At 40.3% G+C, this 27,104-nt stretch overlaps 1 protein-coding gene across 2 annotated transcripts in view; it reads left to right on the top strand.

The window, feature by feature from the left end:
* Positions 1–27,104, top strand: part of MTR (5-methyltetrahydrofolate-homocysteine methyltransferase) — a 1,755,520-nt gene that overhangs the window by 1,647,898 nt on the left and 80,518 nt on the right. The gene's annotated exons all lie outside the window — the stretch shown is intronic.

Below are 27,104 nucleotides of genomic sequence, written 5' to 3'. Positions count from 1 at the left end.
GTTAAAATTAAAATATGTATTTATTAAATTAAGTTTCATAAAAATCTTTAGTATGTTAAAACCACAAACAAAACACTCAAAAATATACAAAAAGTGCAAACAGCAATATATATATTAAAACCCATGAAGGCAGCATACCCATTTATCCCGTGATTTGTTTTAAACAGCCTGTGGCTGGTGTCCGAGTGCTGGTTAAATTGGTTTTGGATCTCAACTTTTTGTTGAGGGTGATAAGGGAGTTTTTCCAGTCTTGGCACTTCACCTTATTCCAAATCATTTTCCTCCTTCTGTTGTAGAGTTTGTTTATGGCATGGAACCACCAGATTGGCTTCCTTTTTTTGGAGGAGAGCGTCTTGGTTCTATTGGGTATGGTGAGAGCCATGCATTTCTGTACGTGTTTGTACAGTGCATTGGTGTATGATTCGGTGTCATGCAACTATTCTCCATTTGCATGGGTGCCATGAAGTTAGCCACCTCTGTTTTTAGGAGCCAAAGTTAGCTTTGGAGAGGTTTTTCATGGTGGTTACCTTTGCGGTGGAGGGAGGATGTTGACTTCCAAGGTGATTAGTTTGTGGCTGGATCTAACCAGGAAGGAGTTGACTATTGGTGTAGAGCAATGGTCGCCCATAAGGATTTTGCTACATCTAGTGGGGCTAAGAACGAGCTGGTCCAGGGCATTGGAATTAAGGAATTCCAGGAAACGTTGGGCAGGTGTATTGGTACATGAGTAGTTTTCCCAGTTAATGGAGGGGTAGTTGAAGTTGCCCAGTACGAAAGTGTTAGGTTGGACCCTAATATTCTCCAGGTTGCTTAGGAATGTGGAGTGTGCGTCTTGGGACATGTTTGGGGACCTATAGCAGGCTACGAGCTGAATCGCTGTCTTACCCAATGTTATCTACACCTGAAGTATCTCAGACGTGTTGTGTTGCCCTACCAGTTTGGAGATGTGCATTTCTTTATGAATATGGAAACAATGCCACCTTTGGAGCTTCGATCCAAGTTCTGGGGCTGAAAGTTGTGGAATGAGTTATAGCCTGGTAGTGCAGGTGTACTTTCTGGTGCCTTGAACCAGGTCTCTGTTACAGCACAAATGTCGATGTTCTCCATTTTAAGGAGTGCTTTGAGGGAGTGCATTTTGAGATTCAGGCTTCTAGCATTGAGCAACATGACCCTCACATTGCATTTGTTTGTAGCTGTTATGGTGGTAATTTGGTCTTTGGAACACCGCCTAAAAAGGCACTATGGGGTGGCAAGAGCCTTGGCCAGTATCCAGAAGCCCAGGGGTGACAGATGCAGGCCATCTCTGGCAAAGCATCAAGGTCTTTCAATCACGTCATCCCAGGCAGACTGATACTGGATCCCCTTAGAATGACACCAGAAACTTAGCCAATTGTTCAAATCAGTAATTTTCTGCTCATACTGTGGTAGCATTCTGGGTGATAGTAGGATGCTGCTCAGGGCTAGGGTCATACCTGCCTGGGCTACATAATCTGAGAGCTCCTCCGTGTCTCTCTTCATGTAGTCTCAGGAGGTATGTCTCAGGTCATTCACACCCACATGTACAATGACAGAGTCATATTTCTACTTGTTGTTGAGGGACTTGAGTGCGTGCATTATGTGGCGGATCCTGGCACCTGACAGGCATCTAACTGTTACTTTCTCCTTATTCAGCCTAGTGAGTGGGACATCATTGTGCCTCACTATCAAGTCACCTATGACTAGTGTGTTGGGCATGCTGTTTTGCCTTAGGGGCTTTGGTTGAGTGGCACACTGTTTAGGACATTTATGTGTCTCGTGATTAGTGTTGTGTTGTGGTGGTCAAGTGCATTTCTGCCTTGGAGGTCTCTGCTGTTTGGGTAGATTTTTATTGAGAGCCTCTGCGAAGGTGGGTGTGTGGTTTGTGTTTTTATGTGAAGGCAGTGCTGGTGTGTGTTCTGGAGGGCTATGTGCTCCATGTGGTGTTGTGCAAGTGTTAACCTTCTCTTCTTGACCAGCTATTACGGTCTTGGCTGGAGAGTGCGTGGCTTCTAATTTGGATATGTAAATGCATCTCTTGCAAGTCTGAGTGTTGGAAGGTAAGAAGAGAGGGTTGTCAATGTACATGAGGCAGTTGCTACATTGCCTCAGGATGCCCAATTTCACCAGGTTAAAAGGAGAAAGCACAGGGAACTGACCTTTAGACATGCTTGGAGTGGTGGGCATTAATAATAAGTACTGGAGCTATTTCTTTGTGGAACATTTAGTGCTGGTAGCACTTTTGTGTGCTACAATAATTGCTACAAGAAGTCTGTAAAGTGCTAAAGTAATAAGCTAGTAAAAGTGCAGAAGAGGAGAGAACTAGCTGATCTAAGGGAAAATTTGAAGAGCAGACTTTGGCATCGCTCAGAAGCTTACAGACAGTCTTGGATACAGCAAATCTGTATCTGACTAGACTACTTACAGGAAAGGTGAGAAACAAGCGCAAATGCGGGCTTTTAAACCAGAAAGTTGAAAGACATTTAAAAACTGCCCAAATGGCCAATAAGCTACAATTTATGGGCCAGAAACCACTCCTTTTGTGGTAGATAGGCTATCTAGTGTTTACCACTCCCACTGATAAGCTAGAATGCTTCCCTCCAACATAGAAAGGATTGCGGGCTCAGAAGCTAACATACAGTCCTGGATTCAGCAAATCTGTACCTAGACAAGACTAGTTACAGGAAAGGCGGGAAAAGTGCAAACGCGGGCTTTTAAACTAGAAAGAGATAGAAAAACTGCCCAAACGGCCAATAAACTGCAATTTCTGGGCCAGAAACCACTCTTCTTGTGGTAGATAGGCCACCTAGTGCTTACCACTCCCACTGACAAGCTAGAAGGGTTCCCTCCAACACTGAGAGGCTTGGGGGGGGGGGGCTCAGAAGCTTACAAACAGTCCTGGATACAGCAAATCTATATCTGGACTAGACTAGTTAAAGGAAAGGTGGGAAACAAGTGCAGATGCGGGCTTTTAAACCAGAAGGTTGAAAGAGATGGAAAAAAACTACCCAAATGGCCAATAAACTACAATTTCTGGGCCAGAAACCACTCCTCTTGTGGTAGATAGGCTACCTAGTGTGTACCACTCCAAAGGATAAGCTAGAAGGCTTCCCTCCAACACATAAAGGCTTGGGGAGCTCATAAGCTCACAAACAGTCCTAGATACAGCAAATCTGTACCTGGACTAGACTAGTTACAGGAAAGGTGAGAAACAAGCACAGACGTCTTGTATGTATTGTTCTGGCAGTTCACATTTTTTCCTGTGTAGTTTGCTCCTACCCTTTTCTAAAGATCTCAATTCCAGTTGTTTTATCTCTGTTACTATTTTGACAACTTCTAGTGTAGTTGGTTTAGATTTTGATTTCCATTTTCTAGTAATTGCTTTTTTGGCAGCCATCATTATTAGACACAGCAAGGCCTTATCTTGTCTAGGCAATTCCGATTCTCCCTCGTCAGACCAATCCACCCACCCAGCATCTCTGACAGTGCATCCCACAGGGAATCCTTAAAGTCAGCCAACCCACCACATTCCCAGAAAACATTCTCCCAATTACCTCTTTCTTCCTCGTCACACCTCCAACATTTGCTGTATGCCTGAGGAAAAATTCTCTGCAGTCTACTTAAGGTATAAAAATATCTATGTAAACATTTCCAGGCAAAAATCCTAAATATTCTAGATTCTGTTGCATATTTGGGACACATACATTTATCCTCCCATTGTTTCTTTATGAATTATTTATCCAATCTCTCATCCCAATCCTTCCTAGCTTCATCTGATTGAGTCCTGTAGTTATCATGCAGTATTTTATATGGTCTACTAATCATTCCTTTTTTAATGGCAGCTTCTTTCCTAGATTCTATTAAAAACTCTGCCAGTGCTGATCTTTCATTTAGGACCCCCCCCCCTATTTCTTTCTCTTTGCCTAATCTCTAATATCAGTCCCTGACAGGGAGGCAATCTATGCAGTCCAAATAAATTCTTGGTGTCTTCCCATTCTGTCATCTTTCCCTCTTTAATTATTTGCTCCCAATACCTTGGTTCCTTTGACAGTTTTTTGTAATAAATTCCAGGCCCATCGTTCCTGTTGTCTATATCCCTAATTGCAGTCATCCCTATCAGCAGAATCTCCTTTCTCCATTCCTGTGTTGGCTTATTTCTTAAAATACTTTCTGCTACTTTATGGATATAATATTCTTTATGAATATTGTTAATCTCCTTAAAGGCCTGCATCCAAAATCCCAGTCTCTCCTTGTTTCTTGAGCTTCCCCCTGTTTCAGTATCATCCCTTTTTACTTTGAATTATATTTTTATGCTTGTGATGTGTCTAGGACTAATTTTTTTATTTATATTTGGTAACCGGGTAGTGTCCGTCTGGGCCCCATATTCAGTGGAGACCCAGAGAGAAAAAGCTCCCAAAAAAGTCTACAATATGTATACTACGATATGGTAGTTACAGTATCAAAACTATAACTGTGACAGTTTACATAATAATAAAATATGGTGTAACAACATGTTTATACAAGATGAAAAGTCACACATCAAAAAAGAAAAGTCAATTATGATGTCAACAGCAACAATAGAAGTCAAACAATATTTAGTTACATAGATAAAAAACACAGTAGGTGGGAAAGTGTGGATTGCTTAGCCAAGGGTAGTACAGGAGCATAGCCAGTGATTGAAGAAATAATTTGTAAATTGCTGTTTGAAACCATGGGTATTTGGTATAGGTAGCAAATGCTGGGGAAGGGAATTCCAGGTTTTGGCTATGGAGAAACTGTATAAAGAGTTGCCATGAGTATTGTGGGATTTGATGACTGGAGTCTTAACAAGTGTAGACCTGAAATACCCATTCAAATTGGGTAATTCCAATTCGCCGTTTTACTGGAAGAATTGGTTTATTTATACCACTTGACTCTTCCGTCTTCCCCACCCCCATAAAGTCCTTCAGCTCTTTATTAATTGCTATCCATACCATCTTCTGTCGTTGATAAAAATATGCCTGACATGTGTATAAGACTAAAGTGACTAACAACATTTAACTGTTTGTATCTTATTATTCATATATGTATAATAAAGATTCAATTTTTTCAGTTTTTATATTATCTTTTGTTTAGTCTCTTCCCACATATCCTTAGCTGCCACACTAGAATCATTTTAATCCATATTCCTCAGTACTTCATTTTATATTGTCTTCATAAACATTGATATTCCTGAACCAATTTGTGTGTGGGTACATAATTTACTGCTACTGGCTTTGTTTTAGCTTCATTAGTTTTGTATCCCAAAAAGATCTGAAATGTCTCAAAATGTTCCACAACATTGTAATGTCTCTTTCTGGTTTTGTAATGTTTGCCAGTGGTTCTAAATGTAATGCAAATAATAAAGGGGAAAGAGGACATCCCTGCCTGGTTCTTCTGCTCAAGCAGAAGTTATCAGAGAGGACACCATCCATTTTAATTTTCGTCTGTGATCCCTCATATACCTCCCTAATCAATAATCACCATTATACTTTTTTCAGGAAATGCAAATGCTTCCATTGCACTGCTCATAAAGTCCCAGCTTAGTCTGTCAAATGCTTTCTCTGCATCAAGACCCACCAACAACAATGGTATTTTCTTACATTTTGCTTCCATCTGGATCATCAGTGTTGTGTTAATGTTATCAAATGTTTGCCTCCCCTCCACAAAACTACACGTACCCATATCTATCAGTTTTGGCATTACTTTCGCCATTCTTTTAGCCATTATAGACATGAACACTTTATAGTCATGGTTTAGTATTGAAATGGTAGGCTTGCCACCCCTCCGTTTTTTTTCCGGACTATCAGGAAATCAAACTGATTCTCCGGTAGTCCGGAAAACACTGTACAAACTCCGGTATTCGGTTTCAAAAAGGAAACAGACTATCGGAGTTTATCATCTGATTTACTATGCTTTTTACAGAAAAGCATAGTAAATCAGCCATAAGGCGGGAGCGAAAAAGAGGCGTTCCTGTTGAGTGATGCTGTCGTGACATCACAAAATAAGAGGTATGTTGGCGGGAGAGGGGGTTGGGGTGGGCGGGGTTACTGGTGACGCGAGGGGCGTGGCTTTGCTGCATTTTTAGCCGTGAAGGAAGGTGGCAACCCTATGAAATGGGCCTATATGAGTCTGGATCTGATGGATCTTTACCCTCTTTAGGTATTAGAGCTACCACTGCTTTCTTCCAGGATGTTGGTACTTCTCCTCTTAAAATACTGTTAAAACCATCCAGATCTTCATCATTGTTTTCCTTCTAGCTTCCAAACTTCCAGAAAAATACCATCTGTTCCTGGGGACTTTCCTGTAGATTGGTTCTACATCACAATTTTTATCTCCTCTCCTCCAGCCTAACTGTTAGTAATTTGCCTCATCTGTCTCTAATCCTGGCATATTTATTTTTTCCATAAACATTTCCATTTGTATCTTTTCTTGATTTTCATATTTCTTTGGTTTATAGAGGCTCTCATAAAATTTCCAAAATATTTCTAATACCCATACAGGATCTCTTGTTACCGTCTTTGTTATAGGCTTCCTAAGTTTGGTGACAGCCCTTTCTACTTTCTGTTGCCTGAGTCGTTGTGCTAAAAATTTTTTGTGCTCTAGTGTTATCAAAAAAAAAAAAAGTTTCTTAACAGCAATTTTTATAAGCTCGTGCATATTATCAAGGCAATCCCTTATTTTCTGCCTAGCATTCTGCATTTGATCCTCTTCTTGTTTTTTGAGATTCCCCCTATTTTGCATTACTTTAACATTTGTCAGGCCCCTAAATAATTCTTGTTACTTCTTAACCATAACTCCCTTTCTTTTGTTTCCATTCTATTTTTAAACTCCACCTTAATTTTATCCCACTCCGTAGCTGTATTTTCAGAAGAAATTTCTATTGTCTCTAACAGCTCCTGAATAATCTCTACTACCCATTCCTTAAATTCATCTCTTTTCAACAGATAGGTGGGAAAGTGCCAATGGCTCATTTTTATTTTATTCCACTGTGCTTTTATTTAAGTTATTATCTGTGCGTGATCTGAAATAGTTATTGGTGAGTATCAAGACCTTCAATTAAATGCACATGTTCCTGTGAAATGTAAATTCTGGCTAGCCTAACCCAGTTTTTGTATCTTGGGGAATAATATGTAAATTCACTCTGAACTCCTATTACTGAATTTACATCTTCCATGCCAAGTATTTTTATACATTTCTTCAAAAATCTACCCTCCTTTGTTATATTTTCCATTTTGGGCCTCTCAGACACATCTTCACTACTGCAAATCAAATTCTTTTCCCCACCTTTAAGTAATATTCCTTGCTGAAAACTAATTATTTCTCCCAGAATTTCCTTAAGCTCCATTATAGTCGTTTTAGGTGGAATGTAAGTACATGCCAATGTAATCATAATCCCTTGTCAATAGCCCTTAAGCACTACAGATCTGCCATTATCTTTTTTTATCTTTTTCTATCACTATTAGAGCTAAGTACTCCTGTATTCCTTTGTCCCAGGTATTCCGCTGAATAACCATCCTGAAAACCTTTCTTTATCAAATTCACATGTTCAGTTCTTTCCAAGTGTGTGTCTCCTGTAACATAGCTATTTCCACTCTACATTTTTAATATAGTGAACTACGCTTTCTTTTTTGTATGTATCTGTGAGGCCATTGATATTTAAAGACATTACAGAAAGCATCATTGTATTAAAAAGTTATTATTCCCACTATTTATGTACAACACCTTTTTTGTTAAATGTCTAGTTCCAGCTTTTCTGTTACATGCATACACTGTTTGGCAGGTTTAACTTTTGTACAGTTGTTTTTTGTCATACCATTTGAGCATATGTCACATCTTATAAAACTTTTTATTTCATTGAGAGTCTTCAAAAAAAAAACACACCCACAATACCCCCTAAACTCCATTAACTTAATACTAATGCACAGAACTATGTACACCTTCAAATATTGAAGTTTTACCCTCCTAATAGGAAGAAAAGTCCCAAACTGATTGCAACACTCACTGACTTGAGTTAACCTAAAAGAAAGGTTATCCATGCTAAGATGCATGGTGCAGCCTGTTCTTCTACTAAGTGCTTATTGGGTTTGTCTTATCTTTATAGCGCTTCCAGCTGGGAAACCTGAATGCTTTCAGAGAACATTATCTCCTAGCCAATTTCTCTTTTTTTCTCCTCAGCCAATTACTCTCCACTAGACTGTAGCCAATTTCTCTTTATCAGATTGTCTCCATGGAGTCATGAGAGCCAGACAGCCAGTTGCTCTTTATCAAATTGTTTCTGTGGAAACATGAAGACTAGAATTGCAACTAAGCATACATGTGTTTGCTATAAAAAAGCCTCATACTATTCAGTACTTTTTCATTTACTTGTGCTCTCTTAAAAGTTATTACTAAATTAATCTAAGGTCCTTAATCCAGTCATTTCCCCATGCAAGAATGAGAAAAAGCACATTCATTTTTCTTTTGTCATACTTTTTTAACCAGTTTTTTTTACACTGCGGCGTTTGCATTTCTCAAAACTGAACAAGAAACAACTCCCCAAAGCATATTTCCAAACATTAATGACGTAAAGTAGGTTATATGCTTTATAGTCCTCCACAAGTCCAACAAATTCTGAAAAAGTCCAATATTTTCATATTTTCTTGTTCTGTCATATTTCACAAATATAATTATTGCATTATAATCCCACATTAAGTTACTGGTTTTATTACTGTTTTTCTCCATCTCCCAAATCCTGTCTCTGCTTCATTTCCAACAAACTCTTGATTCGTCTGGTCAACTGTTATGCTCCCTTCCTTCTCTCCTGCATTTTCCATTTAAACATTGGAAAAAGTTTCACAGATACATTCTCTCTGTTGTCTTTATTACCAGAAGAACAAGAAGCAGAATCTCCTTTTGTTTCACAGCTCACGTTTTGTTGAACAAACTTTTGTATTTACTCCTTAGTATGTACTTTATCAAAAATTATTTTGTCCCTCCAGGGAAGAATACTTTGAAGATAGCTGAGTAAAGCAGTTTGAATCTCACATCTGCATCTCAATATTCCCTGAATAGTGGAATAAATTTACTCCTCTTCTGCCTGGTGTACAATGAGTAAATATTCTCCACAAACACTCTGATGTCTCCCACTTTTAGTACTTTGTCCTTCTGCCACAGTTTTGTCAGAATCAATTCCTTGTGCTGGTAGGATTGCATATTTATTGTTAAAGGTCTAGGTTGCTTTCTCCTAGCCAGGTTTGAAGCATACACATGATGTGCCCTTTTAAAAGTAACAACTCCTCCTGTGGAATACCAGTCCAGTTGTTTATTTATTTACATTTGTTTACTGAGAAAGTCAGACTGGGCCAGAAGCCCCTTTTCAGCAGGGGCCCATGGAGAAAAGCTTCACAGAAATATAAGCAAGATACAATAATTAGATAGTACAATAGTATACATATAGTAAGGTGCAGAATACACATCATCCAGTTAGTCTATACAGAGAAGTATTCAGTACTGTTTTCTAGTAGATACAAGTTCAGAAAAGAAAATCACACAAGCATTTCAGTAAAGATCACTGCAATAATAATAAAATTAGAACTGTGTAGATGTTAAATAATAGAACAATAATAGAATATATAGAATAATAGAACAAATGAGATTTCCTTTATATTTTATGAGCAGTAATAACACTGAGGATAGGGAGAAAATGAGGTAAGGAGTGGACAGTATGGTGAGAGAGTTATAGATATCTTATCAGTCAAGTTTGGCGCAGGAGCATTGCCAGTTTTTGCATAGATGTTCAAATAGTAGTTGTTTAAAACTGGTAGATTCAGGTGTGTTTTGGAGGGGATGGGGTAGACAGTTGCATAATTTGGCTATTTGATTTGAGAACAAGGTTTCATTATGAGTGTTAGCTTTGTTTACTGTGTGCAAGTTTCTGTCTGCATATGTTAGACTTCGTGGGCATAAGTAGGGAACAACAAATTCCTTGAGGGATGGGCAGTTGTCAGGATTGAAGATGATATTGTGTGTGAATTTAAGTTGGTAGAGATGGAGAAGGTTAGTTAGCCCAAGCCAAATTAATTTATGTAGAGCAATACAGTGGTAGGTTTGGTGGGGAAGGCTGGCTGTGAAGCAGGCTATTTTGTTGTAGCAAGTTTCCAATTTGGCTAAGTCTGTTTTTTTTTTAAGTTGATAAAGAGAGGGAAAGCAGAAAGGAGCATACAGAGGAGGAAGGTTCTGGATATGGCTAGTCTGGTATTGTCAGCGAGAAATAGCTTGCTTCTGTACAGTGAGACAAGTTTGATGTGAACTTTTTTAATTGTGATGGCTGTGTGTTGGTCAAATCTGAGTTTGTTGTTGACAGTCACGCTGAGGAGTTTTGTATGCTTAACTGGTTGGATGACTTTGTTGTTTGCTGACAGAATGGTGAAAAGAGGGATAGTAGGTGATTGTTTGCTACTGGTAAATAGCATTAACTGTCATTTTGGGATTAAGGATTAGTTGTGATTTACATAAATATATTTCAATATCATTAAAAGCTTGTTGGGCTACTATTTGGGGGTCTGATAAGGTATCTGCTGAGCAGATTAAAGTTGAATCGTATGCTTACTGAACTACTTTAGCATGTGTTGTGGATGAGGCTAGATCATTAGAGATGATGGTGAAAAGAAGGGGCCCTAGTATGGATCCTTGGGGGGCTCCGACTGAGACAGGCAAAAGTGGTGAAAGTTCAGTTTTCCACCGTACTGCTTGTTGTCCGTCAGAAAGATAGCTTAGGAACCAGGAGAGGGAAGTCTTTAATAGGTTTAGTGAGGCAAGAGTATTAAGGAGTTTCTGATGGGAGACAGTGTTGAACTCCTTTGACATGCCTAGGAAGATTGATGCTATTTGCTAGTTTGAATTTATGAGTAGGTTGATGGTGTTAGAGAAATTAATTAGGGCTGTGGTGGTGCTGTGTTTCGGTCTGGTACCATGTTGGGAGGGAGAGATAAGGTTGTGAGATAGCAGGTATTGTAGTAATTGAGCGTGTATACATTTTCCAGAATTTTGACACGGGAAAGGATGGCTGGGGGTCTGTAATTGTTTAATTCTGTTGATGTCCCTCCTTTATGCAAAGGGGTGATAGAGGACATTTTCCATAATTTTGGGACATATTGTTCTGCTATAGACCTATTTACCAGAAGGGAGATTGCAGAGCTATGGCATCAGCTGAAAGTTTGAGATAATCATTGTGGAGCTGGTCAGCTGCTAAGAATGAAAGTTTCAGTTTTTTAAGCCTCGTTCTTATGTTATTTGGGACACGTTTGAGGTCAAAAGAGTTGTTATTTTCTATATTCAGTTGAAGAGACGATGGGGTGGAATTTTCCCTGTAACTAAGGAGAGGATGGTGTTTATAAAGTAGGTGTTGATTTGTGAGGCAAAATTGCCTGCTAGAACTTTTTGGGATTGTTTTCATATTTGTTTTGCATAGACGTATAATGTGTTTTTTTTTTGTCTAGTTTGAGTTGTCTTTTTGTTTGATTGTGGAGCTGCTGGTATGCTAACATAGTTTTATTGTCTTTGTTTTCTGGTTTTGAAACCAGGTTTTGTCCCTTAGTTTTTGAAGTCTAATGGCTTATTTTGATATCCAGGACAAACTCTTGTTTGTAACACGTGTATGAGTTGGTACTAAGCTATTTAGAATAGCTAGAAATGTGTCATTAAAGTATGTTACTGTCTGGTCGAGTTGGAGATGATGGAGTGGTGTCCGGTTACATTTATTTTGTACAACTTTGTAAACTATGTTTCTGGGTGGATTGAGCTGAAGACAGATTAACAAGGTAGGTCTATGGTCACTTAAATTATTTGGAAGGCATACGGAGAGAGAGTTGTGGGTGGTACTGTTTGTGACACCCCTGCACTGGCCCTGTAATCAAGTAGCCTCAATCCCCACCACTGGCAGCAGTGAGGGACGTACACAATGGGAGGATGATAAGTACATGCACAGTAAAGTACAATTTCCCTTAAGAGCACACAATCACAGTCAGTCTGGGGCTGGTTTCTCCCTATTTCTCCAGATCCCCAATAAGACTCCCCACTGGCAAAGCTATAGAGTTGAGTCTTTAGCCAGGGTTCCAAGCCAAGGCTTCTTAGCACTGTCTCTGTCCAACCAGTGCTTTGTGTCCCTGCCCAAGAGGCTGACACACACTATACACAAACACACCTGGGAAAGGCAGGCACAGGTTTGCTAGCTATGATCCCTTATGTCCAGACTATAAGGTAGTTATCACTGTCACCAATACCCCTTGTGAAAGGGTGACTAATCCTACGTGTAATGCTACTCTTACCCAAATGGTAGTCTGACCAAGAGCAAGGCTAGTTAGGAGTGGCCTGTAGGGTGTCACCAAATACATATGCCACTACTCTAAGAGTTTAAATATGTCTCATAAATATCAGCCACAAAGATAGGTTTATATATATTTAATAATAAATAATAAAGGACCAGAACAAGACAATACTCAGAAAACAAACACAGTTACTTTAGAGTTCAGAATCACAGGAAATATTTTAAAACAACATAGCAGGACAGTCTCAAATAAATGCAGAAAACATCTAAACTAATCTTTACTATATTCCTGTCTATATCTAAGAGAGATATTGTGCCCTAAGTCTTACTTACAGAGCAAGGCAAATGCAGATGATTAGATGTTCTTGCTAGGTCCAAGACAAAACACAAAATGCCCAATCTCTCTCTGAGAGAGTTCTTAAATTAATAAGAAACATTACTGCAGGGTTAGCTTGGATGACATCACTCTTTGTCACCTGACTTAATTTCCCAGGCTAACAGAAACTAACATCTCTGTGTGAGAAGCACATATCTCTCAGCAAGTCGTAAAACAATAAAATGCTTTTACATTTGAAACCTGGTAATTATTTCTATTTCAAGACAATAGAAAAGCATCTAGCTCAAGACATTATGCCTAATTCACTGAAACTGAGAGATAACACAATTGTAAAACTATCTCAACTTATTTTCTTGAAGTTTTGCAAGTTACATCTGCATGTTTCAGCTTCTACTATTAAAGCATACATTTGCATAGGTATATAGTTTATATACATATTTGTTCTTTTCCAGTAGGGTACACTGTGGACACATCCTTGAAGCTCAGTACTGTATAAACCCTGTTCAACACACACTTCCGCACCCATAGTTTAATAAACACATAACATATATTTTTCTTACATTTGTAAGACAAGCATATGAATCATATGAATATTCACAAATGACGTATGATTTACAAAATTCCAGATAGCTGGGCTGGCAGTGTCACGCTGTTAATAAGTGACCAGTCTAAGATAAATTCCCTTTTGCTATGTTTATCTACTCGAGTGGGAAATTTGATAGTTTGGGAGAAACTGTGTAGATTTATGAAGGTGGAGGGATTATCACCAGTGCAAGTGTTCCAGTCTAAGTTGAAGTCACCTGTGATAATGGTTTTGTGGGTGTAGGTTGAGGCTTTCCAGGCTATGAGTTCCTCAGTAGCAGTGGTAGTATTGTTGGGAGGTATGTAAGTGAAAATTATGGTAATATTTTTCTTTGGGTTGATTCTGAGCCTTGTTACTAGGACTTCAGAGTTATCATAAGGATGTTTGGGTAGGTAGTCAATGATTAGGTTATCTTTGTAGAAGATTGAAACCCCACCTCCCTTCTTCCCGATCCTGTCTGACCTGTGTGTGCAAGAACCTTGTGGGAGTATGTCTGAGTCTCTTATATGGGATTTTAGACAAGTTTATGTAGTTATAAGTATGCCTGGTGAATATTGTGCAATGACTGCATGAAAGTCTTTGATTTTGTTAACTAGGCTTCTAAGGTTCATGTTAAGAATGAGAAGGTCTGAAGCTTTAATGTGGGGAAGGGCTGGAATGGTAGGGATGATGGTATGTTGTACAGTATGTGGTCCAGAATTGGAGTGTATATCACCACTACGGAGAATCTGTAATAATGTGCATGCATTTTGGTGTAACAGTTTGGAGAGTATATAAAGGTGTTTTCTGTAGTGGTTAGTGATATTGTTGACAACTACATGTTTGAAGTGGAAGTATGCAATAGGTGTGTGATTGCAGAGTTGGGAGGACATAGCAAGGTAGGAGAGTGAGGAGTGGACGATATTAGTATAATGCAGTGTGGGGCTGTGGACATGTATCCGTAGGTGAGTGTAGGATGTTAGATAGTATGTAGATAGCAGTAGGGTATAGAGTGTGGGCAGAAGAAAGAGCATGGTGTGTATTCTTTGTTTTGGAATGTTACGTTAGCTTAATGGTGTGATAAAGAAGATGTATGGACAGAGGGGTGTTGATGTAGTGTGGTGAGGACAGCTGCAGTGAGTTGTGTGAGGGAAGGGAGGAGTGTTACATACAGTGTATTGGATAATTGAGGTGTGACTGGCAGATGGTGCGTGATTGCTGATTGGGAGAAGTTAGGGGGAGTGGTTAGTGTTTGTATAAGTCTAGGAGATCCAGGGGTGGGAGGGAATGGGGGTAGGGTAGGGGAGCAGAGTGGGCCCGAGCGTAATGTAGAGTAGAATGGGCTAGACCCTTCAGAGATGAGTGCAGAGAAAAGCAATCAGTATGAAAAGTGGAAACATTGGAGCTGTAAAGTAAGTGAAAGCAGGAGAAAGCAAGGAAGAGGTAGAGGCAGAAAGGTAGGAGTGTACACAGATAGTTGCAGAAGTACTACTTTTATGGCTTTGGTGTGTAAGTAAATCAACAAAGGAAGCCAAATCTGTTTGGAGACAAAATACACCAAGTAAATGGTACTAGTCTTACTTTGCAGGAATTCCAATGGGGAGGCAGATTTATTTGGGACAAGATACAGCAAGTATAATGTTAGTTGCACCACCTAGTGGTGAGAGATGAAGCTATAGTTGCCTGGGGTGGGGGTGAGCCCTTTCAGGTGTGCATGCTGACTAAAAAAAAATGTTTAAAAAATAACTAGTAAAAGTACCAAATTTGCTCTTAAAAAGAATTGTAAACATCCGGTCACAATGTTTAAAAAATAACTAAAGGACCAGATTTGCTAATAACAATAATTGTAAACATCTGTGTTTAATAAAATTAATGCAGTCTGTTCCTTCCAGCTTCTCTGGTATAGCTAAAAATCTCAGATTTTGCTTACATGCTCTGTTCTCTAATTCTATTATTTTTTTAAACATGTCTTCCTAAGCAGTCTCTTAGTTAGCCTTTTTTTCATTTCGACCTCTGATTTTTGCAGCTTTATCATCTCATCTGAATATCTGTTTAAAGCTTCTTCCATTCGTTCCAACCTTTTGTTGTTTGCGTTGATATACTCCATTAGTTTTTCATTTATTTTAACCAGGTCTGTGCACAGTTGTCATAGCTTCCTGTAGGTTAATGGTAGTCATGTCCAGAGGTTGCATTGTTTTTTGCTGAACAGCTGCAGAACTTCCCCAGTTTCTTCCTCACTTTTTGTAGTTGATTTGAACAGGTCCTCTGTGTTTCTTTTTTCCTGGCATCCAGGCAGTTCACTTACTACCCAGTTACTGAAATATACCCATAAACACAAAATTATACAAGCTTTCTCTGCTGAGTTTCTGTTTTCACACTGTGAGAGCTAGAATGAAGCTGTTACTCAGTGTGCAGCCATCTTAGAAGTCCTGTTTTGCAGACATTATCAAAAATGTGATGAGAGGGGAAAGATGATTCAGGGAATCTCTCAGTTGTTTCATTCACACTTCTTTAAGTTTTCCAAGGAATTCTCTGCTCCCTGTTATAACTTTGGCAAAATAAATAAATAAATAAACAGCCCAGCAGAATGCTGATAAGAAGACATGTAAAAAGCAGTGGTAGGGAGGCTCCAAAAAGTTACCAGGAACCCTCCAGAATAAAGGACAGTAAACCTTGTCAATCCCTTAATCCTCCCAAAAAGTCTGTCTCCATTTTCTGTCTTTGGCAACAGATTATTTCAGACTAATAGGTCCTGAATGTGATCCACCAAAAGTACAGATGGCAGTGGGAGGAACTTCCTGGGGGATTTTTCTTCATCCTCCAGACCAAGCTCTTCTGTTTCTTCTTGTTTTACATGGCATGCTGTCTCCTGGTAATAAAAGATGTTCCTTCTCCTCATGTAGGGGTTGGATTTTATTCAAGAATGTTTCTGGTTCCAAGTAAAGATTCTTGGATACACGTTTTGGATCTTTAATTCCTGAACTAGTTTGTAATAGTGCCCAAGTTAAGTGTTTTCAATTCACAACCCATTACCTCCTTTTCCTTATTTGAGTTTCTTAGTAACCTTTGATTTAAAAGATGTAGATCACCCCATTCCTATTCGTCCAGATTTCAAGCATTTCCTAAGGTTTTGCTTGTCTGTGTCACATTATCATTTCTCTGCCTCACCCTTTGGGCTAGCCTCTGCTCCAATAGTGTTTACAGTGTATGTAGCTCCTGTGATAGTCCACTGCAGACTGCATGATATACATACTGTTCCATATTTAGATGACTTGCTTATCTTTGCAGAGCCTTTCAGAGTGTCAGAAATCTGTCAGATCAGGAATCTCCTACACAAGCTGAGATTCCAAGAGAACATTCAAAAGTAGAGCTTTTCTTTCACAGAAAAATATCCAGCTATAAAAAGATGTACTTCCTGGGTTTTAAACTCAGACTTCAGTCTCTGCAAGGGAATATGTCAGGATTCTGGGTCTCATGGCATATATAATACTCATGGGTACCTCTTGCAAGACTCCACATGAGAAAGACCCAGTGGTACCTGAAATCACTATGGTCCCAGCATCAACATCCCTTGACTTTTTACTTTCCATTTTTGAGGTGTGTGAAAATGGAGATTATGTGATGGAGACACATTTTGCAGAATCTAGATCTTCCTTTCTCCCTTCCTGCTCCCATAGAGTCAGTTACAACAGACAGCCCAGACTTTGCTTGGGGTGCTGTGTCAATATAAATAAAACTTAGAGATTTTAGTTCTTATAAACACACACAGCTCTCTAAATCATCTGTGGTCGCAGGGACCTCTACAGGTGTTAAAGTACTGTACAAACCCTGTTCAACACACACTTCTGCACCCATAGTTATAAACACATAACATATATTTTTCTTACATTTGTAAGACAAGCATATGAATCATATCATATGACCTCTACAAGTGTTAAAAGACAACATAGTGATATGGTGCATAAACAAGAAGGGGGAACCACATTCTATCTTCTGTGCAGACAAGCCTGTTAGCATTGGATATATCTTTACAGCACAGTCCCTCTCTCTCTACAAGCATCTTAAACTCTCGCTCTATAAGCATCTTAAATTTGTAAGAGTAAAATTGTTTGACAGACGAGGAGCAGGACTTGGCAGACCCTCACAAATGGAAACTGAATCGAGGGGGTCTTCCAAAATTTGATCCATTTTTGGAAAATTCCTCAGGTAAACCTTTTGCCTTCTCTCTAAACCATCAAATGGCACATTTCTGCTCCAGGAATCCATGAAAAAAGGCATGAAAGACAGATGCCTTTCCTTTTCCGTGGACAGCAGTGTTACTGTATTATTTTCCATCCCTTCTATGAATATCCAGGCTACGTCTGAACATTCAGAAGGACTACTCCAAAGTTCATTGTGGTTACTCCCTTTTGGCCAAGGCAACAGTGGTTCTTCCTTCTGGAAATGGCCAGGGGCAATTACCACAGGCTTTCTCACAGACTGGATTTACTCACACAAGACCAGGGGTGTTTGATAACATCCCAGCCCCAAATACCTGTAGCTGACTGCCTGGATGATAGAGTTTTAATACCTTTTAAGCACCATTTTTTTCTGAGGACAAGTACAAATGTTAATGGAGGCAAGAAAACTTGCTACTTGAATATCTTATATTAGCTAATGGAAAATGTTTTCTAGTTGGTGCCAAGAGAAAAAAAAATCTCCCACTCTGGGCTAGTGTTTCTCTAGTTCTGTGTTGTTTGTGTGAATTACTAACCTGTGCCTGTCATAACTCCTCAGTTAGGGTTCATTTTTCAGCTATTCTGTCCATGGATCCCCTTTTTCAGTGCAGTAATGTAAAAATGTTTTTGAAAGGGTGTTGCATTTGAAGCCTCTTAGAAAACAGGTGGCTTCTCCTTGGGATCTTAATTTTGTGCTAGAAAAACTAAATCTTGCTCCATTTGAACTAGCTCATCAGCCTGACTTGAGATTTTTAACATGGAAGAAAGTCTTATTGGTCTGACCTCTGCAAAAAGAGGGTGAGTTACAAGTTCTTGACTGTGTGAATCTTATTTTATTTTCCACAAAGATAGGATTTCTTTAAGAGCTAATCCTTCATTTATGCCTGAAGTGGTGTCTGGGTTTTCTTTAAGCTGAGTTTCGGTCCCTTTCCTTGACTTCTCTTCAGAACTCTAAAAATGAGAGAGAAAGGTTGCTCCATTCCTTGGATGTCCACAGACAGCTCCAGTACTATGTTGATAGAACAAAATCTTTCAGATCTTCTGATCAGTTTTTCATTTCTTATGAAGGTAAGAAAAAAGGACAACCAGTGTCAAAACAAACTGTTTCCAAATGGATGTCTCATGTTATTACTTTTTGTTTTTCCCACCACAACAAAACTGTTTCAGGCAGGGTCAGGGCTCATTCTGCCAGGACCTTGTTTTCATCTTTGGCTTTTTGGAAAGGGTTGAATCCTAGAAGCTGAAACGTGGTCCTCTGTGCCTTCTTTTACAAATCACTATAACTAAGATTCTTTCTTCAGGTCTAGAACATGCTCTTGGGCTCACATCCTTCCTGTTCCCAGTGTTTCTAAACTATGGTAATCTACTGTATTTCCCTGAAAAGAAGACTGGGTCTTATACTTTTCCCCCTGCCGAAATACGCATTAGGGCTTATTATCAGGGGATGCCTTATTTACCCCCCCAGTACAACAGTCTACATTTATTCATTTACACAAATCGAGATTTATTCATGTACACAAATTGACATTTATTTGGTACTTTTCCATTACTGGGCAACAGTTTTAGGTAACAGGTTAACAGTTGTGTGAGAATTCTACATAAACAGTGCAACAAACATTTCAACTTCAGAATATCTACACCTAAGTTTTCACGGTACAATATTTCATGCTTAACAGAAAGTGCAGAAAAATCTCAATACATGTGTATTGGAGGAGGGGAATAAAACAGGTGAATAACTGCCACTTTTTGAGTGGTGATGCTTTCTTTATTCCTTACCCAAACCGTAAGAGAAGAATGCTGGAAAGTCATAAAAATTAAGTCTAGGAACTAGTGGCCTTACTTTGTAAGTACCCTTTGATAATGAAACGTTATCTTAATACAATAAAGTAAAAAAACTGACAAGAGCTTGCTGGCAGCTGAAAGCAGAAGCAATCCATTCTGTTGCCCCGATAACAGAAAAGTTATTCAAATATAGTCATGTCATCTTCTTCTGGAACATTGTCATAAGTCTCCAACCCCTGAATTCAGGCCCAAATTTCCTGCGACTCCATTTCCTGTAGAACAATTGGCCCCAGTCTGTCATGCCTAGCAACAGAGCTCTCCTTAAATGAGCACTGTTTGTCCATGTAGCCTGCTCATAGTGCATTGGCAACACAGCTGTCAGTGACTTTATCCCATGAATTTTTCACCCAAGTCACAACCTCGTACAGGCAAGGCTTCACAAAGTTTCCATGCTGACTTCTCTCCATTCTATTTTCAGTGTAGTCATTGAGTTCCATGCGCAAATGGTCCTTGAATGTCTTGTTTATTGCAATATCAAGAGTCTGGAGATAGGCAGCCATTCCTGCAGGAATCATTATTTGATCTATTCTTCTCTGTGCAAGGAAGTTCTTCATGTCTTTAGCGTGGTGAGTGCTGGCTGAATCCCAGACTAGCAGACCTCTTTCGCCACCTCGCAAAACAAGTGGCAGCATTACATCGACCCACTTCCTTATGACTGCTTGTGTGCACCAGGCTTTTTCGGTTTCAAGACTGTAAATGCCTGAAACACATTCAGTCTTATCTTTCTTCCCCTACTAATGATTAGAGGTGAGGTTTTCTTTCCATCTAGACGAATTGCCAAAATATAGGTAACACGTGCACTTTTGTAACCAGTGGAGGGAATGTAGATTGACGAGGCACCCCTCTGATCAATTGTTGTTTGAGATCCTTGGCCCATAAACACTGCAGTTTCATCTATAGCAGTCATGTTAGAGAGTTGGTATTTAGAAAAGTCGATGCCATCAACAAAAGACTTGAATGCAAGTGCACGTTTAATAACGTCAGTATCTTCCAGCTTGAACAGTGTTGTCAATCTTAGAGACAGTTCATATCGCTGAAGGAAGCCATCCAGCCAATGTTGTGATGCTTTGAATTCTTCTGGGGATATTTCTAACTGTGGCACCATTGCAAGGGCCAATGCTTGAATATCAGCCCTGTGCACAACCAAAGCCTTTGCTCTCCTGTTAACAATCCATTCACAGATGATGTCTTCCAGCTCAGGAAATAAAGGTTGCCGACCTGATCCACACTTGCACTTCTTAGCATTTCCGTTGTTGGCCTGTTGACTGAGGTTATCGTATGCTACTTGCCATTTTCAGACCATTCGGAGCTCCAACTTCTCTTTACAGAAAGCCATCAGATTTTTCCCCGGGTGTCCTCATGATTCCTTTCTTGTACTCGACGGAATAGGTCTTTCTTTTTGCACTCATCTTGTCTGGGGGGGGGGGGTTAATTGAAGATTTATGAGACAGGAGTGGCAACATAAAATGGCGACGGTTAAGAAGACACAACCACACCCGTTCGTTATCAAGTGCGCACGTTTTACGTGCGTTGTCTGTACTTTGACCAATCAAAGTATACTTGCCAGTGTTTATGGGCCAAGGATCTCAACCGTCAAGTGTGAGTGAGAGTTAGGGAACAGTAAGAATCGAAGAGGACTCCCAGGGAAAGAATCTTATGACTTTCTGCAAAGAGAAGAAGTTGGGTGTCCGAATGATCCGAAACTGGTGAGCAGAGTATGATAACCTCAGTCAACAGATGTCAGTCTTCTTCTTCTTCTTTTGGCTGCTCCTGTTAGAGGTCGCCACAGCGGATCATCTGTTTCCATTTCTTCATGTCCTCTGCATCTTGCTGTATCACATCAACCACCTGCATGTCCTCTCTCACCACATCCATAAACCTTATCTTAGGCCTTCCTCTTTTTCTGTTACCTGGCAGCTTCATCCTTAGCATCTTTTTCCCAATATACTCTGCATCCCTCCAGAGTATATTGGGAAAAAGATGCTAAGGATGAAGCTGCCAGGTAACAGGAAAAGAGGAAGGCCTAAGATAAGGTTTATGGATGTGGTGAGAGAGGACATGCAGGTGGTTGGTGTGACAGAGCAAGATGCACAGGACAGGAAGAAATGGAAACAGATTATACGATGTGGCGACCCCTAATGGGAACAGCCAAAAGAAGAAGAAGAAGACTGCATCCCTCCTCAGCACATGTCCAAACCAATATAATCTTGCCTGTCTGGCTTATTCTTCAAACCTTCCAACCTGGGCTGACCCTCTAATATACTTATTCCTAATCCTGTCCAGCCTCATCACACCCAATGCAAATCTTAACATCTTTAACTCTGCCATGTCCAGCTCTGACTCCTGCCTTTTTGTCAGTGCCACTGTCTGCAACCCATATAACATAGCTGGTCTCACTACCCTCTTGTAGACCTTCCCTTTCACTCTTACTGGTACTCGTCTGTCACAAATCACTCCTGACACTCTTCTCCACCCACTCCATCCTGCCTGTAATCTCTTCTTCACCTCTCTTCCACACTCACCATTACTCTGAACTGTTGATCCCAAGTATTTAAACTCATCCACCTTTGACACCTCTACTCCCTGCATCCTCACTATTCCTCTATCCTCCCTCTCATTCACATACATATATTCTGTCTTAGTCCTGCAGACCTTCATTCCTCTTCTCTCTAGAGCATATTTCCACCTCTCCAGTGTCTCCTCCACCTGTTCCCTACTCTCACTACAGATCACAATGTCATCTGCAAACATCATAGTCCACGGGGACTCCTGTCTGATCTCATCTGTCAACCTGTCCATCACCATTGCAAATAAGAAAGGGCTCACAGCTGATCCTTGATGTAATCCCACCTCCACCTTAAATGCATCCATCACTCCCACCGCAGACCTGACCTCTGTCACACTACCCTTGTACATATCCTGTACCTCTCTTACATACTTCTTTGACACTCCCAACGTCCTTATACAATATCACAACTCCTCTGTAGACACCCTGTCATATGCTTTCTCTAAGTCCAAAAAGACACAATGCAACTTCTCCTGACCTTCTCTGTACTTTTCCATCAACACTCTCAGAGCAAACATCGCATCTGTAGTGCTCTTTCCTGACATGAAACCATACTGCTGATCACTAATCATCACCTTCCTTCTTAACTTAGCTTCCACTACTCTTTCCCATAACTTCATGCTGTGACTAATCAGGTTAATCCCTCTGTAGTTACTACAGCTCTGCACATCACCCTTATTCTTAAAAATTATCACCAAAACACCTTTTCTCCATTCCTCAGGCATCTTCTCACGTTCCAAGATTTCATTAAACAATCTAGTTAAAAACTCCACTGCCATTTCACCTAAACACCTCCATGCTTCCGCAGGTATGTCATCTGGACCAACAGCCTTTCCGTTCTTCAGCCTCTTCATAGCTATCCTTACTTCCTCCTTGCTAATCCACTGCACTTCATGATTCACTATCCGCACATCATCCAACCTTCTCTCCCTCTCATTCTCTTCATTCATCAGCCCCTCAAAGTACTCTTTCCATCTGCTCAACACACTCTCCTAGCTTCTGAGTATGTTTCCCTCATTATCCTTCATCACCCTTACCTGCTGCACATCTTAACTTGCTTGGTTCCTCCGTCTAGCCAATCGGTACAGGTCCTTTTTTCCCTCCTTAGTGTCCAACCTTCCATAGAACTCTTCATATGCCTTAGCCTTCGCCACCTCTCTCTTTGCCATGGACCTCATCTCCTTATACTCCTGTCTACTTTCTTCATCTCTCTGACAATCCCACTTCTTCTTCTCCGACCTCTTCCTCTGTATACTCTCCTGTACTTCCTCATTCCACCACCAGGTCTCCTTGTCCTCCTTCCTCTTTCCAGATGTCACACCAAGCACCTTTCTAGCCATCTCCCTTACTAGCTCTGCTGTAGTCACCCAACTATTCGGTAACTCTTCACTGCCACCCAGTGCCTGTCTTAACTCTTCCCTGAACTCCACCTCACAATTACCCTTTTTCAATTTCCACCATTTGATCCTTGGTGCTGCCCTCACACTCCTCCTCCTCTTCTTGATCACCAATGTCATCCTACAAACCACCATCATATGCTGCCTTACTACACTTTCCCCTGCCACCACTTTACAGTCTCCAATCTCCTTCAGACTGGCCCTTCTACATAAGATATAATCCACCTGTGTGTATCTCCCTCCACTCTTGTATGTCACCCTATGCTCCTCCCTCTTGTTAAAATATGTATTCACCACAGCCATGTTCATCCTTTTCGCAAAATCCACTACCATCTGACCTTCTGCATTCCTTTGCTTAACACCATACCTACCCATCACTTCCTCATCCCCTCTGTTCCCTTCACCAACATGCCCATTGAAATCTGCTCCAATCACCACTCTCTCACCCTTGGGTACAGTCATCACCACTTCATCCAACTCACTCCAAAATTTTTCTTTCTCATCCATCGCACACCCAACTTGTGAAGCATATGCACTAGCAACATTCATCATTACACCATCAATTTCCAGCTTCATAAACATCACTCTATCCAACACTCTTTTCACCTCCAAAACACTCTTAGCGTACTGTTCCTTCAGGATAAACCCTACGCCATTTCTCTTCCCATCCACACCATGATAAAACAATTTGAACCCACCTCCGATACACCTAGCTTTGCTCCCCTTCCATCTGGTCTCTTGCACACACAATATACCAACCTTCCTTCTGTCCATCATATCAGCTAGCTCTTTCCCTATACCAGTCATACTGCCAACATTCAAAGTTCCGAACCTCACTACCACAGTCCTAGCCTTTACCTGCCTTCTGGCATGCCTGACCCCTCTTCTCCTCCTTCGGCCAACAGTAGCCCAATTTCCACCAGCACCCTGTTAGCTAACAGTACTGGTGGCGGTCGTTGTTAACCCGGGCTTCGACCAATCCAGTATGTATATCTATACTGTTGTCCACATGCATGATTTGGCAAAATTCTACGCCAGATGCCCTTCCTGACGCAACCCTCCCCATTTATCCGGGCTTGGTACCGGCACAAAGAAATGCACTGGCTTGTGCATCCCCAGTGGCTGGATTAGTCAACAGATGTCAGTAATATTATTATTTTATAATTCAACATGCCCATCGTGTATTATTGATGATCTTAACTGGGGCTTATTTTTGGGGTAGGGCTTATATCACGACCACCCTGGCAAACCATACTAGGCCTTATTCTCTGGTAAGGTATTATTTACCGCAAAATACGGTAATATAGTTTAGGCTACTGCAGCAGTGATCAGTATGAAAAACATAGTATAATTGTGTAAGTAAATTTACCATGACAGTAGGTATTCAAATGATCATGCTGCAGTAACTGCTATCTCCCTCCATCCCACCCCCCACCTTTTTTTTTTCAAGGTTGTCATAGTCTGGGCCTTAGCCTCCCTATCTCTATTGGCATGAAAGCTCTGAAGGGTTTGCTGCCCAAACCTGACTTTTAGTCAGCTCATCTCAAGCTGACTAATGGTTTGGGCATGCGGAAGGTGTCCTGAAGCTTTGAAAGATGGCCAGCTGTTATACTCATAGTAGGATATAACCCATATAGCTTAGGCTACTGTAAGCAGAGGTCATTCAAACATCTATTGCTGTGGTCAGCTTACTTACACAACTATGCATACTTTCAATTTTAAATAGACAAAGCAGCTGTATAATCCCTGAAAAGTTTTAACTGGATCCAAAGGTAGCCTTGTACTGAGTACACTGTCTCAGAAAACGAAAAAAAAACACTGTCTTTGTCAGAAACAGAAAGTTCCAACTTCTAAGTCTGCTGACGCCCCCTTTATTTTCTGTAACAATTTAAAATAAGTCCTTTGTCAAAGCTTTGCATAATATGTCTGCTCTATCACTTATAGAAGTTCCCCTTCTTTCATTCTGCAATGACTGAAAAACATCTGCACTTTATTTTAATGCTTGTATTTTTAAAACAGACGAAGGAAGCAAGTTTTTCAAAGTGGATTCATCCACTCTTGAGACTGTCTGCTCAACCTTTTGGGCTCTTGTTTACTGCGATAGAATGTCAAATGATTTCCCCTTTCTTCAAGCACTTTGATTGCTTCTTCAGAGAGATAAAACATTAGGGACCATTGGAAATAATATGTGGATCATGGCAGGATGGTTTTGTTGAAATCTGTAATCTTTTAATTTATATTTTGTACTGGTACAAACAAACACTTCCTTCTGTAAGTATGCATCAAGTAATACTGCTCGATATGAATGGTAGCATCCTTGTAGATTAGCCACAGACCTGTTTTCTCCTGCTGAGACAGTTTTTTCTTTTTAAGGTTTTAAGTGGTAATTCTTAGCCAAACAGTTACGTGAGGTGGTGATGAGGTCTTGCTAGTTTCCAGACTTTGAAATTTCTAATGAGACAGGAAATTTCCCAGCCCAAGTGAAAGATGCCACCCATGGTAGAAGTGACAGCTAGTTCCATCTCAGGTCCTGGGTTGGGTTCTGAAGTAGACTCTCTGACACTGCCATATTTGCTAATGGGATCCCAGAGATTACTTAGAGTACTAGGAAGTCTTCCTCTTGGCAGGCCTGTATCTCCCAAGTGGAAATAGTTCTTATTTTGGACAATCGCACCATTCAGTCAGTTTAAGGTGATCTTGATGGTTCTCAGCTACCTGAATCTCAGTTACTCCAAGGTCAAGGTATGTATCCGGTATTTCGTGACTTCTTGGAGGGACAGTATTATGACCCATCTCCAGCTTATCAAGCAGCTCCTTAAAGGAATGCTTCTTATGTTCCTTCCATTGAAGAACCCCTTTGCTGAATGGAACTTTCAAACTTCATGCCTGACAGGCTTACCTGTCTACTATTTGAAATAGCTAGCTTGACAGTGTTGTCATTTGTGCCCTGGAGAATACTGTTTATGGTATTCATCATATCTTTCTATAGGACATCAGAGGTTAGTCCATCATGTAGAAAAACATATGTGGTCTTTCACAAAGATGTGTGTTTGTCCTTCAGGATGAAATCTTGTCTGCTTCAGTGGGTGTTTTTTGAAATTGTCCTTAAACCTGTCCATTAACCCCCCTGTTTTCTTTTTGGTGACTAAAACCAAGAGATAGGAGAGCCTTTCACACCATAGGCATGCACTAGCAGTATATGTTTATAAGTATGATCTAGTTTGTTTGTCTTCTTTGTGCCGTGTGGAGAGGACTAATGCTGACAAGTAGACACTTTCCAAATGGATTGTTTACTGCATTATTTTTATCATTGAGTATGTAGTCACCTATTGGTTAATACTGCAGTTAATGCTAACTCCACTAGTGGAGGGTCTGCCTGCAGTGCTTGCTTCAGGAATGCCTCCTGTGGTGAGATCTCTCCCAGAGCAACTTGGTCTTCATTGTCTTCATACATGGATTTGTCAGGAATTATTGCCTTTACTGCAGCTGAGAATGTCAGGACTCTGCACTGTTGAGTTCTGTAATTGTGAATTTATTTGGCCTGGGATTCAGTTGAACCACTGGTCCATCAAGGAGACAGATCATCTGTTACAGTAACAATGTATCTGTTAAATGTGACATCAAGGTCCTTTCTTCATGGGGCAAAAATATCCATGCTCCATTCCACTGTGAATTATCATCTTAACCAACCACTGTTGTTGGAATTCCCTGATGTACAGTTTTTATACTACTTGTTTAAAAGTGTCAGATGTTTCACTGTTTGTCTTCATGTGCAAGATTATGTTGTATGATGATGAACTGGTGAGCTCTGAGGAACCATGCACTTGTGTAGACCACTAGTTG

This window comes from Protopterus annectens, chromosome 1.part2 (genome assembly GCF_019279795.1).
Source record: "Protopterus annectens isolate FY-2018-M chromosome 1.part2, PAN1.0, whole genome shotgun sequence".
Classification (NCBI taxonomy): Eukaryota; Metazoa; Chordata; order Ceratodontiformes; family Protopteridae; genus Protopterus; species Protopterus annectens.
Note: the sequence above shows the minus strand (reverse complement) of the source record. Positions and strands in the feature narration are given on the sequence as shown.